The following is a 16,137-nucleotide window of genomic DNA, read 5'->3' on the forward strand; positions in this document are numbered from 1 at the left end:
CACCACCACCACCACCACCACCACCACCACCACCACCACCACACCACCACCACCACCACCACCACCACCACCACCACCACACCACCACCACCACCATCATCATCATCATCATCATCATCATCATCATCATCACCATCATCATCACCAACATCATAGGCATTACTACCACCACCATACCAATCATTCATGTGAACTGCTGTGTTGAAAATGAAACATGCTGAATGCCTATATGATATCTTAAGCAATGGCATCCTCTCTTTCCACAAGACACTAGAGCATGGTCATCCCTTTTGTGGTAATGGTAAGGCTGCTCCTCTGCTGTCATTTTAGTCTTTATGGTTTGCTGTTTGTCTGTCTCTTGGTGCCGCTAGATAATAATCATGGTGTGACTTCTTACAAGTTTGAATTTTCTTGTAAAATACTGGGATGCCAAAACCTGTCTGTTTTATTACCTGTGTATGTATCATAGTTGGCAAGTGTCTTATTTTACAAAACCTGTTTGGCATTTTATCACTAATGTACCTTAGAGAGATTTCTATTGGAGTTTTTATAGATTCGCCTCCTAGAAATAATATTGTCTATGTTTATTTATACGTAAATAGAATATTAAATAAAATATGTAAATAGGATAGGGGTTGATTGATTGCAGGATATACCCAGTATGACAAGGGATTGCCAAATTCATCCAGAATGGCTACACCAATATGCACTTCAACTAGTGTTCCTTTAGCCTTTTATTATTTCCAGTCTAATAGGTAAGTAAGAATATTATATCACATCGCTCTACACTCATTTCTGCATGATCTAATATCTACTCAATGTCTGAATTAACTTGTCTAACTACTATCTGTCATCTTGCTGTACCATACCACTCAGAGGATTCTTACTAAGGTCGCACTGAGATCCTTTCTAAACACATAATTCTTATTTTATTCTACTTTCCCTTTGAAGGATTTGCTAAGTCAATACTTTGTGAATTTAACACATAATTATTATATTTCCATTATTTCTACACCTCCTTTCCCCCTTCCGACCCTTGTGTTTTTCACTTTCTAAACTTCATGATCTTATTTTTTCTAATGATTCTTAGAAATGGCCCAAAAAGGTAACACACACACACACACACACACACACACACACACACACACACTCAAATTGGATGACCTGTCAGGATACTCATCCCTGGATAAGACTGAGTCTCCATCTCTCATCAGTCATTGATTGCCAGTAGATCCCTCCTTTAAGCATGAGAACTAGGAAATTACTCCTATGATCATTGGCATATGAAGTGATGTTGTCTTATTTGTTGCTGTGATTAACGATAATTATTCTTTCTTTAAATAAGCCTTTTACATTATGGTTTACACTAACACCTTATATCCAGCACTCTATGTTTGGTGGCACAGCATTATATAATGTCCATAAATAATAGTCAAATGAAATTTAATATAATTTCTTACTAGTTAATTCCCATGAGTAAAAATCTATATATTTTAGAGGTAGCCCAAAAAGGAAATAATCTAAGCTGATTTTGTTTAAAAGAAAATGTTTAAAATGTGCTATGCTTAAAATACTACCTAGCAATTTAAAAAGACAAGGGAGATCATGGGAAGAGGCTCCGTACCAGAGACTGAGCAAACCAGTCGCATAAATAGTCTATTAAAGAACTGAGGAGAAATAAGCAAGCTGTGGCTAACACAGCCAAGTAGGATTTCACAGAAGTTCATATTGAAGATTTTAAGACTTGAAATGTATATAAGAAATACTCAAGTTAATAAAATAAAAAAACTATAAATAATGGTCAACAAATGGATTTTTAAGATTTTGATTGTGATTTTGACTTTTCTCCTGTATTTTATTTTCATTTTGCTTTAGGCTGTTCCTTCGCGTAAATCTCCCTACATTTATTTTTTTTCTTTTCTGTAAACATCACTTTTAGGATTTTACCCTACATGGCTATCTGTTTTGACATTACCACTTATGGCTTCCTGTTCACTGGCTTCATTGTTGTGGCCCAGATTATGTTGCAATTCAAAGTCAAACATCATCATAATGTACAACTACAGCCTTACACTACTACGTTCAAGCCACTGCCCCACATCTCTAAACCGTCTTCTGTCCAAAGGGAAAATAGCTAGCACAACTGACACTTCAAAATCTGTGCTCCTCATATACTAACTTCATCCTCACCCCCTGAAAATACCCTTCCTATCCAGGCTTCATCCCATGTCTCTGATAAAGGCATCTGTGGGAGGACACTTTAGAGGTCAGCCATATTTTTGGGCTGGGAAAGGTACAGATGGGGAAACCACTACCCAGCTTTTAATCACTGCTCATACATGTTCCCCCGATTCCCCGTCTGTGGCTCTTGCCTAATCCCCAGGGTATGATCTCATGGTCTGAGTGACTCGGCTGGAGCGCAGCATGACTGAACGCCACGTTTCTCTTTTCGTGGGTTACAACACAGTAGCCAGAGCGCGCAGCGCACTCTGACTCAGGTCACACAGGACATGTCCAACGTGTATTTCTTACAGATGGTTTTCAGGGTGGTCTCTTAGAATGCTACACACATCTGAATGTTTACTCTTCATAGCTCTGCAGGCCGGTGTTGGAGGAGGGGAGGCAGCAAACACCTAGGCTGATGCTACAGTTCTTTTTTTTTTTTTTTTTCTCTCCCTCAAATTACATAGGTCTTTTGGAAGAATAAAAGAAAACCAAACAAAACAATCTTATAAATAATTTGAGATACCAGGCTCCAAGTTGCCATTAGGGACTGAACGTTCAAAATTTTCTTTTCACTATTTGTCCAAAACTTAATTCTTTTCACTGTGCAGGTCAAATGCCTGAGAAAGAGGTGATGGTCAACTTCTGCCAGAAGTGTTGCTACTATAGTCTCTGTCACAAGGTGGCAGCATTGAGCAAAGTGGTAGCCTTTAAAAAAAAAAAAAAAAAATCAGCAAACCAGCCAGAAATGCTTTATTTGTGGAAATCTTCGCTTTCTGCAGATAAATAGGTTAGAGTTAGCCTGTCTGCTCTATGGGGTTATAGGTCTCCCTAACCCACATATGCTGGACACAGAGAAGCCAGGGCAGACCGTATGCCTAGCAGCATGTTCTCAGGCTGTAGATTTAAACTGGTGTCTTTTATTGTGAGCTCACTGTGCTCCTTGACTCCTTCTTGCCCTGGATACTGGATATCAATCAGGCCATTCTCCCTAGAGAAGCACCCTTCATTTTGAATTGGACGTCATGGCTTGGATTCTTGATCTCTCTCCTCTCAGAAGAATTTAAGCTCCTTAATAAACTGCCTCAAGCTTCCTCTAATTTTGGCATCCCGCAGTGTCTGCCGGACGCTGTTGGCAGCAGCAGGCACACACGAGCACACGCTCCGTTTCAGCCCATCTCACTGTCTCAGGTTTCTTACCCTAATTATGCAGTACTATATGTGCATGCTTGTTTCACATGTGCAAAGCTAGAGCATTTATTAGATGAAACCACCTTTGCCACGAGGCTTCTTGCTGTGTCTCCTACACAGTGAATAAACCAGCCGCATCAGATGGTGAAAACTTATAAAATATGCATGCAATGAAAATGGTGTTTCCTTATCTGGCAGCTCACTGTCTTCCCAGTGCTCTGGAAAGTATTTCAGATAAAGAAAATAATAACGTATACATTTGCATGGTGATCATATAAAAGATATAAAAGGTTCATTAAAGACAAGACGACTACAAAAGCTTACATTATTCAAATTAGCCAATAGAAGTTGAGCCAATGTCTGCAAAATAGTGTGCAATGAAAAGCCTCGTCCTTGAGCCAAGCAACTTAATTTTCAGGTTCCAAATCTAAAGACACGCCACGTGAGAAGGTTTCAACTTATGTATGAATTTCACTGGAGCTCCCGTAGTCTTGACAGAAAGTGAGCATTCAGTCCATGTGCACAAGAATCTGGATAGAAGTAGAAAAAATGAAAGGAAAAGGAAGAGGGAGGCAACTAGAAATCCATCAAAGTGGTAGCTGTTGACTCCCTGCTAAACATAAAGATAGTGATCACGCTGATAATTAGAAAGTGACCATCACAGAGTCACCTATAGCAATCTAGAAATGTGCCCACAGGGCACAGGGGCAGAACACAAAGTCAGTCAGGACTATGAGGAAACAAAACTGGAATGCTCAGACTTTGTAAGCAGGCTGAAAGATGCTGGCAGACAACAGCAGCATTTCCACACATAATCCATTTTCTTTGCTGGTAAGGTAGAAGGGACTGGAAAGTTCTTGCATTGAGTTACACTAATATTACATCATATGCTTATAAATGAGGAGACTTGGTCAGCAAGTACAGATGAAAACAGCAAGTACTGTTTCAGCAGTGCAGAGCCGCATCTCTCCCTTAGCTGCCTACTGGCATCACCTGGGCAGCTGAGACACCTTGCCGAGGTCTGAAAGGTTTGCTGAGTTTCAGCACCAACATCTTAATGTATCAGTACAATTGATACTGAGGAGCTCGGTTTGACTGCATGGCTAGCCAAAGCCAATCCCATGTTTCCTAATACCCCATGGCATGCTAGAGATTGACTGGAGGTGTAAAATTGTAGCCCCACCCTAATCTGTTGAGGAAGAATTTGAACCTGTGTTTTGTTCACAGGTTTGATAAGAAAGTCTCCTTTGATAGCCTAGGATGACTTCAAACTCACGGTCTCCCTGCTCAGCCACCTGAGGAGAGGGATTCCAGATATGAACCTACAGAAAAACTGTCAGGACTGTCTATTTCATGCCTTTTGGCTATGCACATGGCTGTGGCAGTGTGGGAAGGATGGGGCATGGAAGGGGTGGTGAGGAGGCAGATGTCTCCATTTTGTAAGCTTCTCTGAGATAGTCACATATTGCTTAACTTGAGCCACTGGGCAAATGTTTACTTTCCATAACCAGCCCTTTCCCCCTGACATACCTCTACTTTTGGCTAGGAAAAGAGCCAGCTCCTGGTTGTTATCAACACAGGCTCACTCGGTTTTTTTGACAGTTAATCTGAAGTGGCCTTTAGAAGGCATCCCCCCCCAATTCCACCACCATTACACAACAAAGAAATTAAGGCCCATGCAGATGAAATATAATACCAAATATCACAGAGGACAGAAGCAGAAAGTCTAACTTTGCATAGATGTTTATATATCAATATTGTACTTTTGAAAAGCCCTCCCTGTCTTCTGCAAACATTGTTTAATGTGTTGTTTGGTTTACATGTCAGAACTTCCCAACTTTTAAAATGATATGCTAACTATATGCATGCACATATTCCATTGCACTAGATGTGTCAACCTGGATGAGACAGACAATTGGACAGCATAACTACTGCCATTCTTTAGCAAGTACTGCATCCATGGCTTTGAATGTCACCAAGAATCCTCTCCACTGACTTGTAAAACCTGCCCAAAGCCATAGTATATTCAGTTACAACGTTGTGCAGGGAACAATGGTTGGGAAGCTACTACAAAGGAGAAAGCCATGAGATGAATCCTTGCAGCAGATACTAACAGGTATTTACTGGCAGGTACGTGAACTAACAAGTTAACCAGGAGAGATAAGAGAGGTCTTCCAAAAAACACGTGGACAGTTTGATGAGAGGGCACAGAAAGGATCATTTGAGAATAATTATTCAGCTTCGGATATATGACAATAGAATAAATACTCAGACTTCTGCATGGGACCATGATCCCATTGTGTGCTCAGTACAAAGGTACAGTCCTTCACAGTCCCACTATAGACAGTAGGCCTTCATTCAAGACAAAGTAGGCATCACCTAGAACCTTAAAATTGCAGTATTTCGGGTGCCATCCCAGAACTTGTATCTGTGAATGTGCACTTGCATTGAAACCCCATACAGATACATGGTTCATCTACTTGTTAAAGTCTGGGGGCCATTTGGGTCATTTATTGTTTCCCATGTAATTCTCAATAGTGAAACTATCAAAATGTGATACATAGGTCATAACATAATTAGAACATTCAGAACTTGAAGAAGACTCTGGGCTTTTATGTACATAGCCATGAACTATGATGAACTTTATGATACATATGTAATTAATCACAGGTCATGTATAATTTTGAGTGTTTGTCTCTCTACTTGTGTATCTGCTGTGTAGCATATCCTAGGAAATTTAAAGATTCCATCCAGCAAGGAAGTTCTTTGAGATAAGCAACTCAAAATAGCTTCAGGAAGTCCCTGAAACTGACTAGATTCATTAGGAGCCTACTTCTCAGAGTAAACAATATAGACTGTTGAGAGTCACTCTCACAAAAACTAAGTTGCAAAGAAAGACAAAAAAGAAAAAAGAGTCAAGCTGAAGAGAAGACCCTTAGTCAAGCCAAAATAGAAGGAAGACTGAGTCCATACAGCTGCCTGAAAGAAGCAGAAACCAGTCCTGCTACCTGAAGAGATAAGACCAACAGAGTCCCTTCAGAAGGTCACTCACTAACCTATTGAACTGCAAGCAGGCTTTTGTGAGCTTTGCCCCACACAAGGGCAGGCCTTGGTGATACAGCTGTCTTTGAGACAGTTTTACTTCCGCAAGTAACCCCTCACTTGTATTACTGTGAGTAACCTCATTAAAACTCAATGGTTCCCCAAGTTGGACTTCAATGTTACCCATATTTTGGACTGTGGTAGACTCCCTCTCTCGGGTGAGTAGACATGTGTATTGTGTATCTCTCCAGGAAAGACTCATCACACTACATCACAAATACATTCCTTGCATCTGGAGTCCAAAATGGATTGAGATTCTCTGGAGACAAGATGCAGGTGACTGTGAGCCACCCAGTGTAGGTACTGGGAATCAAACTAGTGTCCTTTGCAAGAGCAAGTATTCTTAAGTCACAGAACCAACTATCAAGCCCTTTTGGTGAGTTTTACAAAAAAATATGTTTGACAAACTACATAATCAGAATGTACAGTCAAGCAGACCCAAGACTAGCCATCAGTCTTGTGACCTGATGACCATTTTCAGTGATGTGGCACTTTCCTGTGGCCAATGGAACAGAATATTCTCTGTATGATTAATAGAAACAATGAATTACACAGGTAATATTACAATACTGTAGGAAGGCCCTAACATGTGTTTAATGCTGAATAGGAATAAAATAGTAGATAATATTAGTGCTTTTATCACCTCTTTGACACCTAATTTTTGCTCTCTAAAAATTAAAGATGGGTGAAGGGACTCTTGCCACTGTATATGTGGCCAATATGGCTCTGGTAGGCCTTGCCCTTCTCATCTCTTCCCTCTGCTTTGATTAAAAAGTGATTAGATTACATCCCTAAAGCTAGACACCAAGGTCTATATTTTATCACTTCCTCCACTCTGAGGCTGACTACCAAGGTCCAGCTTATCCAAGAATTGAAGAGCAGCAATCAAGGTGTCATTTTGTTCACCTAATTAGACATCTCGTCCAAGCACGGGGTTCCCCTATTTACCTTTATAAGCCACCATGTTCCAATGTGCCACATCTGTCTCTTTATCCAGAGGAAGTCCTGTGCCCCATTCTGAAACAAGTACCTCCTCCTCTCCCTTGTTCTACTTCCTTTCTTCCTCATCTGTCTTTGTCTTTGTGTTCCCTGCTCCCTGTACCTCTGGAGCAAATAAATCTGCTTTGTTCTGAGAACTTGGTCATGGCGGCTCCTGAACTGATAGAATACTTTTTCTTTCAATAGCTTTTCATACATTTTGAGGTTTCATGTATATGGTTGCTTTGACACATGTATGTCTATGAACCATATGAATGGCCAGTGCCCATGGAGGACAGAGAAGGACATCAGTCCCCTTGTAACTGCAGTTAAGCATTGTGAACTGTCACATGGGTACTAGAAATTAAACCTCAGTCCTCTGGAGGAGCAGCTAGTGCTGTTAACCACTGAGCAACCTCTCCATGCTGAACATATTTTATTTCATTCATTTAAACCATCTTTACTCGGTAGCTAATAAGTCCCAGTATCAAAGAAGAAGCCAGAGACTAGAGAGAGAGAGAGAGAGAGAGAGAGAGAGAGAGAGCGCATCAGGTGGATGAACAGGAATACTGTGTAGAAACAGGAGTTGCATTCACAAATGGATCATTTTAAACATCCCGAGAATGTTTTGCTTAGCCTGTGGGGTGAGATCAAAGCTCCTATTTAATATCATTAAAATAATCATTATTTCTTTCACATACGCTAACCCAGGCAGAATAGAAAGAGCTTTGAATGCACTGCAAATAAAACCTTGTCAAAGAGAGGAAGGCATGCATGTGACTCTGGTTGTGTCTGTAAATTAGCCCAGAAGAACACCCCAATGGTGGCAACATTGTGGCCTTATTTAAAGTCTATGCTTCATCAGCTCATCCTTCCTGACAATTCTTTCCAAGCTGGTACTTCCTTATCCCCCTTGTCTATTATTAGCCTCTATTCTATAACTGCTGGAGAATGCTTTCCTCCAGCAGTGGGGCTACCCACTGGCACACAAGCGTTGCTCTCTGGAGCCTGAGAGCTGAACACTCAGAGTTCCTAATTGAATCTCTGCCCTTCAGGAGTGAAGGGTCATTGGGATCAACCTGCTGTCAGAGAACCCCATGCTGTCCAGACTTAGGGCATGCTCACCTCTGGCAATCTTCTTTGTTCTTCCCTCTCATCTCCAAGCATGCCTATCCCCACCAAGGCCTGTGGTTTATTTATTTAATGAAGGCTCTCACGGAAATAATCTCTCCTTCCACTGTTATAACTGCATTTTAGAATTTGAAGAGAGAAAACAGTCGTTTCGAAACTAGAAAAGTGCCTCATTGTCAGAATCTCATGGGCTTCTTTCCTGGTTTCTACTAGTCTTTGTGTTTTTCTATGCATGCCAAAATGTGACTTTCGCCCTATTTGCCACTCACAGCAGGCTGTATCAGGATGTAAGTACTGTTTCGTTAGGAAAATATAGGACAGTTTTATTTGAATACACCAATAAGAATCTAAAAAGTAGTGTTGTTTAATGGTAATGATGAATATCTCCTTTAAAGAATCTGTGCAAGTGATTAGGGAGAAAAACAACAGTTGAAAACAATATTTCTTATATCTACAATGCCAAGTAATTATTTAAAAACCCTTTTTGTATGTACTATGAAATAGGTTTTACAATATCTGTCAAGGCCAGGTAAATGAAATATTCATGATTTCATAATTTTGTCATCATGACAATTGGTCCAAAAAGAGACTCTTGTCTATACTTTTCATTCAGCATAAAAATAGTTTGAGCAAATTGAATGAGTGATTCTATCCTGGTTCAGTCCTTGAGAATTATTTGGATATGAGAGAAAATAATTCAAAGAAGAAATGACTAGATTCATGAAGAACTTACGCTATGTGGCTGTTTTCAACCGCATCTAAATAAGTTTGAATTTTCTTCCTTCCTACAATTTGAAGGGGATTTTCTCCAATAACTGCTCAACAAACCATGTCTTTGCTGGCAAGCAGAGGCAGATCTGGAATGAGAAAGAGATGGCTCTCATCCTGCCAAATGCAAACTCAGCAGCTACCTCATCTTGGAAGCTCCCAGGACTTCGATGAGCATGGTTATCTGATATTATAATCCATATCACAGAACCCTTCACACAAAATTGAACACAAAAGGCTCATCAAGATCCATTTTTAATGAGGTTTTTTGTTTTGTTTTGTTTTGTTTTGAGAACATTCATTACTATGTTTTTGCCACTATTTTGTGATCCTGGAACACTGGATAGGCTTAAGAGGCAATAGCAAGAAGATGGAAAGAGTGCATAAGATAACCATAGATTTATTTATTTATTGTTGGAGGGGAAGAGAAGAGACACAAAAGAGGATTAAATATTATGACTGGTAGCTCTTACAAATGTGTTCCTCTGTGTGTGTGTGTGTGTGTGTGTGTGTGTGTGTGTGTGTGTGTGTGTGTAAGCTAAAAGACATTTTCCAACCATTTTAAACTTTGGTTTTGGTCTTAATTTTCTGATCATTTAAGGTTTTATTTGTTAAAAGTTAGATACATGCTTTTATGTACAAATAGTGTCAATGAAATAATTTTTAAATTGACCACTCTGGAAAAGATCTCTGCTGTTCTCTGTTCAGGCTTTTCTCTCCAGGCATTATGAAAATTTGTCCAACATCTCTGCTAACATTAACTATGTTGATGACTGAGCTCTGAACTCACAAGATCGGTACAGAGGGCTCTTGTTGTCCAGTTCTCCACAAAACTTCAGTCCTTTCTTTGCCTAATGGTATTTGGACCATATATAAATATGTGGGCCTACAAAGCTGGTTTTGCTTATTTCTTAGTATTTTTAAAACTCCTAGAATAGCCATGGTCAAACAGAAACAAACCAATGAAAAACAAACTCTGGACTTTTTAAATCAAAGCAAAAACTGATGTCTTTATCAAAATTTTCAGTTTTTAAAACCGTTTTCTTTTTATTTATTTTTATTTTGTGTGTTATGGGTGCTTTCCTACAGGTATATCTGCATGTTTACCTTAGGTCCATAGAAGTCAGAAGAGCATTTTGGAATCCGTATAGTAGACTTACAGATACTCGTTCCACACTGGGTAAGCACTAGGAATTGAATCTGGATCCTCTGGAAGAGCAGTCAGTGCTATTAACTGTTGAGCAATCTTCCCCGATCCATACGCTGTGCTCTGTATATACACGTGTGTGTGTGTGTGTGTGTGTGTGTGTGTGTGTGTGTGTGTGTGTGTGTGTGTGTATGCAGGATTTAAATTAAAAGGAACATGTAGGAATATGGTAGGCTTGACTTCCTACAAATTTTAGTTTCCTTTGATTGTAATAATTGTATATCATCTTTAACAGAACATACTATTGGTTTTCACTTAGTTTATAGAAAGTATTACCAGAAACACCTATTGTATCAGAAAAGTTTGAGAGTTATATAGGAAACATATATGGACACATGGTAGGCAGTAACAAGAGTCAATTGCAAGTTTGAAGTGCGGTAGATTACATAGTTGGTCTGTTTCTCAAGAAAAACACACAACAAAGTAAGTTTGGGTCTTGGATAACTATATGTATGGCTACTCAGACGGTGTTATGAAATGTGGATGGAGGTGCTCTAATGTTAGCCAGAGTTTAGCTGTTCCTTTCCAAGCAGTTAAGAGATGGTAATTCCTGGATCAGCGGGATTTTAAAGAAGACAGGTTACTGGAAATGTTAAGCCTAAAGACACTGGAGTTCATACTCACCTGTTGAGACCAAAAGACAGATATTTTTGGTGTATGCTGATGATATCTATGATATACTTGCTATTTCTAACCTAAGACATACATCAGTTCACGTTTCTCTATCTCCATAGGGAGGTTTTCTAGTATCTACCTAGGAGCCAGTAGCTTACAGGGAGAAGTAGTTACTTATCAATCTCCATGTTTGGGAGTTGTGGAAAATGTATCTGCAGGTCCTTGGGCAGAATGACGCACAGAGTGGTGGAGAGGGGGAACTGTCCTGTTTCATATTTTTGCAAGAATTGTGGAATGAGAGAATTCCCTTAACAAAGGGCTGCCTCCAATTTCTCCATTCTGCCATGTCTACTGTTTGAACAATGATGTTTGACTTGAAAAGGTGCTCCTGAAACAGTGCCAGTCATTACTGTTCTTGTAAATGATAGACAGGCATCAGTTTTCTTCACATCTGATACTGGGACTCAAGGTGAGTTCTAAGAACAAGGTTTTCTGTGTACACAGGCTCTGAGTATATAGAAAGATGCCGAGAGATGAATTCAGTGCTGTGCAAATAGGACCAAACAAATAGGATGACAGGGTATGTATTATTATACTCAACTTCCAACACATGGTGCTTATTCTATGCTACCCTTACAACGATCCCATAAAGCAGTAACATTTCTGCAACTTAGCAGATAAAAATCTGAGTCACAGAGAGGATAAAGACTTTGCTATTCTGTTAGTTAAAAGTGGATGCTGACTCCAATGAGTAAGTCCTTATGGAAATCATTAAAACAGAACAGAACAAAACAAAATACCAAAGAGAAATGGTTTTACATATCTTCAAGGGCATAAGAATCTTTTATATTTTAATTACTATCTCTAAAGAGGAGTAATTTTTATACATTCATTTTATTTTGCATATATACATATATTTATTTAAGTATAACCATATGTGTGCAGGTACATTCAAAACCTGGAAGGCAGGCTCCTCAGATATCCCTGAAACTGAAGTTACATGTTGCTGTGAGTTATATGATATGGGCATTGACACCTGAACTGAGGCCCTCTGTAAGAGCAGTCCATGCTTTCAAGTCATGAGCTATTTATTCATCATCTAATTAAAGCCTCAGTGAGACAAGATGCACCTAAACCTTGAGAGCCTTGAGGCCACAGGGAGTGGGGAGGTCTGGTGGCGAAGCGGGTGGGGATTGGGGGGATGGGGACAACCTCTTGAAGACCAGGGGTAGGGTTGCGGGAGGGTTTGATATGGGTTGAGGAACATTCAGAGGTTGGACTAGGAGGGGGATAATGAAGACTAGATTGTAAAAAATATTGACTAAAGTTTAAAAAAATATATATATATATAATTATCAAATAAAAATATTTTTTAAAAAAACACTGAACTATAGATCTTCTTGAATTCATCAGGCTACTGCTACAAGTAAAATTTGATTAAGTCACGGGATAGGTAAATTCCAGGCTCTATCGGCTGGAACAGCACTACATTGATTTTAAGAGTGTTTTAACTAACAGCACTATCATCAGACATTAGAGACAGACCCCAAATCGATTAGATCATTTTACATACCACACAGCAACAATGCTCTGTATTTTCATTTCATTTTACGTTTTCTAGTTTACATTCATGTACATGGGTGATACTTCGAAGACACTGTCAGAAAATGTCCTGTTCACCCTCATTTGATGACTGACAAATGAGGTTGGGGGGGCTTGTCAGATATCTAAAGACTAGCTTAGTTTGTAACCTCTTTATAAAAGATAACAAAGAGTGACTTTTCAAAAGCAAAATACCATCTCCCAGTAACCTAGTATGGCCCATGTACTGGCCATCACCTATTTGTATTCAACATTGAAATATCCATCATTTCAAATATTTCCTGGTTTGTTTGTTCTGCAAGTTTTCAAAAATAGCTATACCATACAGGATTTCCATCGCTTTGGATTTTAAACACTAACGCACACAAATAACCAAACCTTAGAAAAAACTATTTTGAAGAAGAATACAGAAAGCAAACAGTTCATTTTATTGACTCATATATTTTCGACGAGTGGTGTCATTACTTTATAATCTATACATCTTTACATTGAAGTATAACTTTCCTGCCAAAAATAAATAAATAAATAAATAAATAAATAAATAAATAAATAAGTCAACAGGCCATTCAACTGCTTCACAGAATGGCAAAGTCAACATTCACTTCCTGTTAATAATACAATCATGGCAGGTTAAATTGATTAAATAAGAAAATAAATCATCTTTTTCTCTAATAGTTAAGAGATTCAGTACAAAGAGAACTGGAGAGAGTCAAGAAATGGATGAACAGGAGAAATTAGGGAACACTGCTAGGTTTCTCAGGCATGAAAACTGTAACAGGAAGTCGAAGGACTCAGAGTGTTGGTGGAAGTTCCCTGAGCTCCCCTATTCCAGTTCGACACTGAAGACTTCTCAGTAAAGGCTGATGACATCTACACAACATCTTTCACAGGACTTACACAAATATGTTATTGGTGTTCTCATTATGAGCAAAAGAAAAAAATCAAAGAAAAAGCATTTCTCTCTCTCTCTCTCTCTCTCTCTCTCTCTCTCTGTCTCTCTCTCTCTCTCTGTCTCTCTCAGCTGAATAACTTTTGAAAATGCCACCCAGTCAGTAGAAAGTTGTATGAAGCTTTAACCTTAAACTCTTACCTTTGAGTACTTAAATTTGTCTGCCATCCCATAAACTCTAATGCACACTAGGAAACTAAATTTTAAAGAACAAATATATGTCAAAAATTGATACAATAGAGAACCCATATAATTATGACACTTAAAAGCACACGTTCTTAGACCGGGTAGTTGTGGCACATGCCTGTGATCCCTCACTTGGGAGGCAGAAGCAGGCAGACCTTTATGAGTTTGGTGCCAGCCTGGTTTACAGAGTTCTAGGACAGCCAAGGCTATACGAAGAATCTGTTTTGAAAAACCGAAAAAAAAAAAAGGAAAAGAAAGTGTGAGTTCTTGTTAGCTAGAATTGACAATTACATAGGAAGGCATTGAAATGAGCTGCGAGAGTTCAAAAAATAACTGAACTCCATGTTACTTTACTCCTTTCTAGATTTATTTCCCATGTCATTTGTGAACTATTTAAGTCTATGGACATAGCAAATGAGGGAAAACACAAAGAGGCAAGTGACTATATGCATGTCCTGAAATTGTGATATCATACCCATTTGTTTGATTTCTCAGTTAGTGAGCCTATCTTAACAGTCTCCATTCACGGAGACGAACCATTACAATTCAGCCCATTTCTTCTGATCAAGAGCAATAGGTAGCTCACCTGTTCTAGAACTGCCCTTGTTCATGGAACCTGCAAAGTACACAAATCATATGTGGGCCATGGCAAATGTGAGCATTTCTTTGATGAACCTGAAAGTTGTTTTCATCTTGTTATTAACCCCATTCTGCAAGGGATCTATGGTGAGCGTGTATTTTCCAGGCACATCAGCCTCTAACCTCTCTTGCCTTGTCGATACCTTCCAGAGATGTGTGCCAGAACCCCATTTTTACTCTGACTGTCTTCAACCACAGGGAATGATAATCCACTGCTCTCAGAGCACTTACTGGAGAACCATTTGATAAAGAGGATCCTCGCTATTCTGAAGAGCTAATGGACCGACAAAGTAACAGAGCCAAGATCTCACCAGGCTAGTCCTGTAATTTTATATATTAGAGCACAGAGATATTGTCGTACTGTTCTCAATCAATTCCCACAAAACTGGGAGCTTTGGTTTCAAAGCCTCCTCGGGAAGAATGAGATCCAGCAATGTGGAGCAAGGCCTCCAGGGCTCCACTTTGCATTCCAGCTTCTGTCTTCTGTCCCCACCCCCACCTGAGCCACTCCTCACTGCGGTGGGAGTCCAACAAACCTTCAGTGTCAGTTAGAGAAGGAGCTGATGGCTCTCTTCATTTCCAATGATTTCCGCATCTTCAAATCAATAGATTTTCAAAATTATCATGTTAGGTCAAGTCCAGGACAAATGTGATTGTTTCCACACTTTGAAGAATGTACTCCCACCATCCTACCCCTGAGAAGACAGCTGTAATATTTAATGAGCTCCAATTCAGAAGCCACTGGCTTTGAAAGCTAATTTGCCTTTTGAACACATTATGCACATTCAAATGACTAGTAATGCTAGTGACAACGGCTATCTCCTTCATACTAATATAATGTTCATAGATTCCACTTCTCAAGTGTTATGTTTTCTAGATATGGCCTGAAAATAAGTAGACCCTGGGATACTTAACTTCTCTTCAAAATAATTTAAGGTATCTCTGGAGAGACATTTTCTATGTTCTCTTCTCCATTTCCTTTAAGACATGTCTTTCTGTCACTATATCCACGTCTTTGGTTCTCAAAATATGATATAAGAATTCATGTAAATTATTAACCAGATGGAGCAGGTACATTTAAAGAGACCTGATACTGGTTTAATCTGAAAGTTCCTAATTGAAACCTCTGCTATCCGCCTAACGATAGTGAAATATAACGACATTGACTGGGCAGAGACAGGCAGGGATACTCTTTGCTTCTCTTAATGGGAAAGTCAGAAATGTCTTAGGCCAAGTGTCGCATGAAGGAAATACATGTAATATACAGAGATCTTAGAAAACAGATACAGCTTTAACAAGAAAATAATTACAAACCGTCCCCTGTCTGTTCACTTAGCTGCTTGAGATGAACACAACGTTTGTTTGATTTTATCTTCTATTCTAGTTCTCACATACAGCATGACAAAATGAACACTCCTACCCTCTTAAAGTATTTGGAGATTCATCATTAACTGAGCAGATACTTTCAAATGTATGTGCACATTTAAACTCTGACCTTACTTGTTTCTTTCTTTTGACAGTTACAAATAAACTATTTAAGAATGTT

The 16,137-nt window shown here is 39.2% G+C and overlaps 1 protein-coding gene across 9 annotated transcripts in view; it reads right to left on the minus strand.

Annotated features, from left to right (window-relative positions):
* Positions 1-16,137, minus strand: part of Nrg3 (neuregulin 3) — a 1,117,568-nt gene that overhangs the window by 644,108 nt on the left and 457,323 nt on the right. The gene's annotated exons all lie outside the window — the stretch shown is intronic.

The sequence above is a fragment of the Rattus norvegicus genome, chromosome 16 (genome assembly GCF_036323735.1).
Source record: "Rattus norvegicus strain BN/NHsdMcwi chromosome 16, GRCr8, whole genome shotgun sequence".
NCBI classification, from domain to species: Eukaryota; Metazoa; Chordata; class Mammalia; order Rodentia; family Muridae; genus Rattus; species Rattus norvegicus.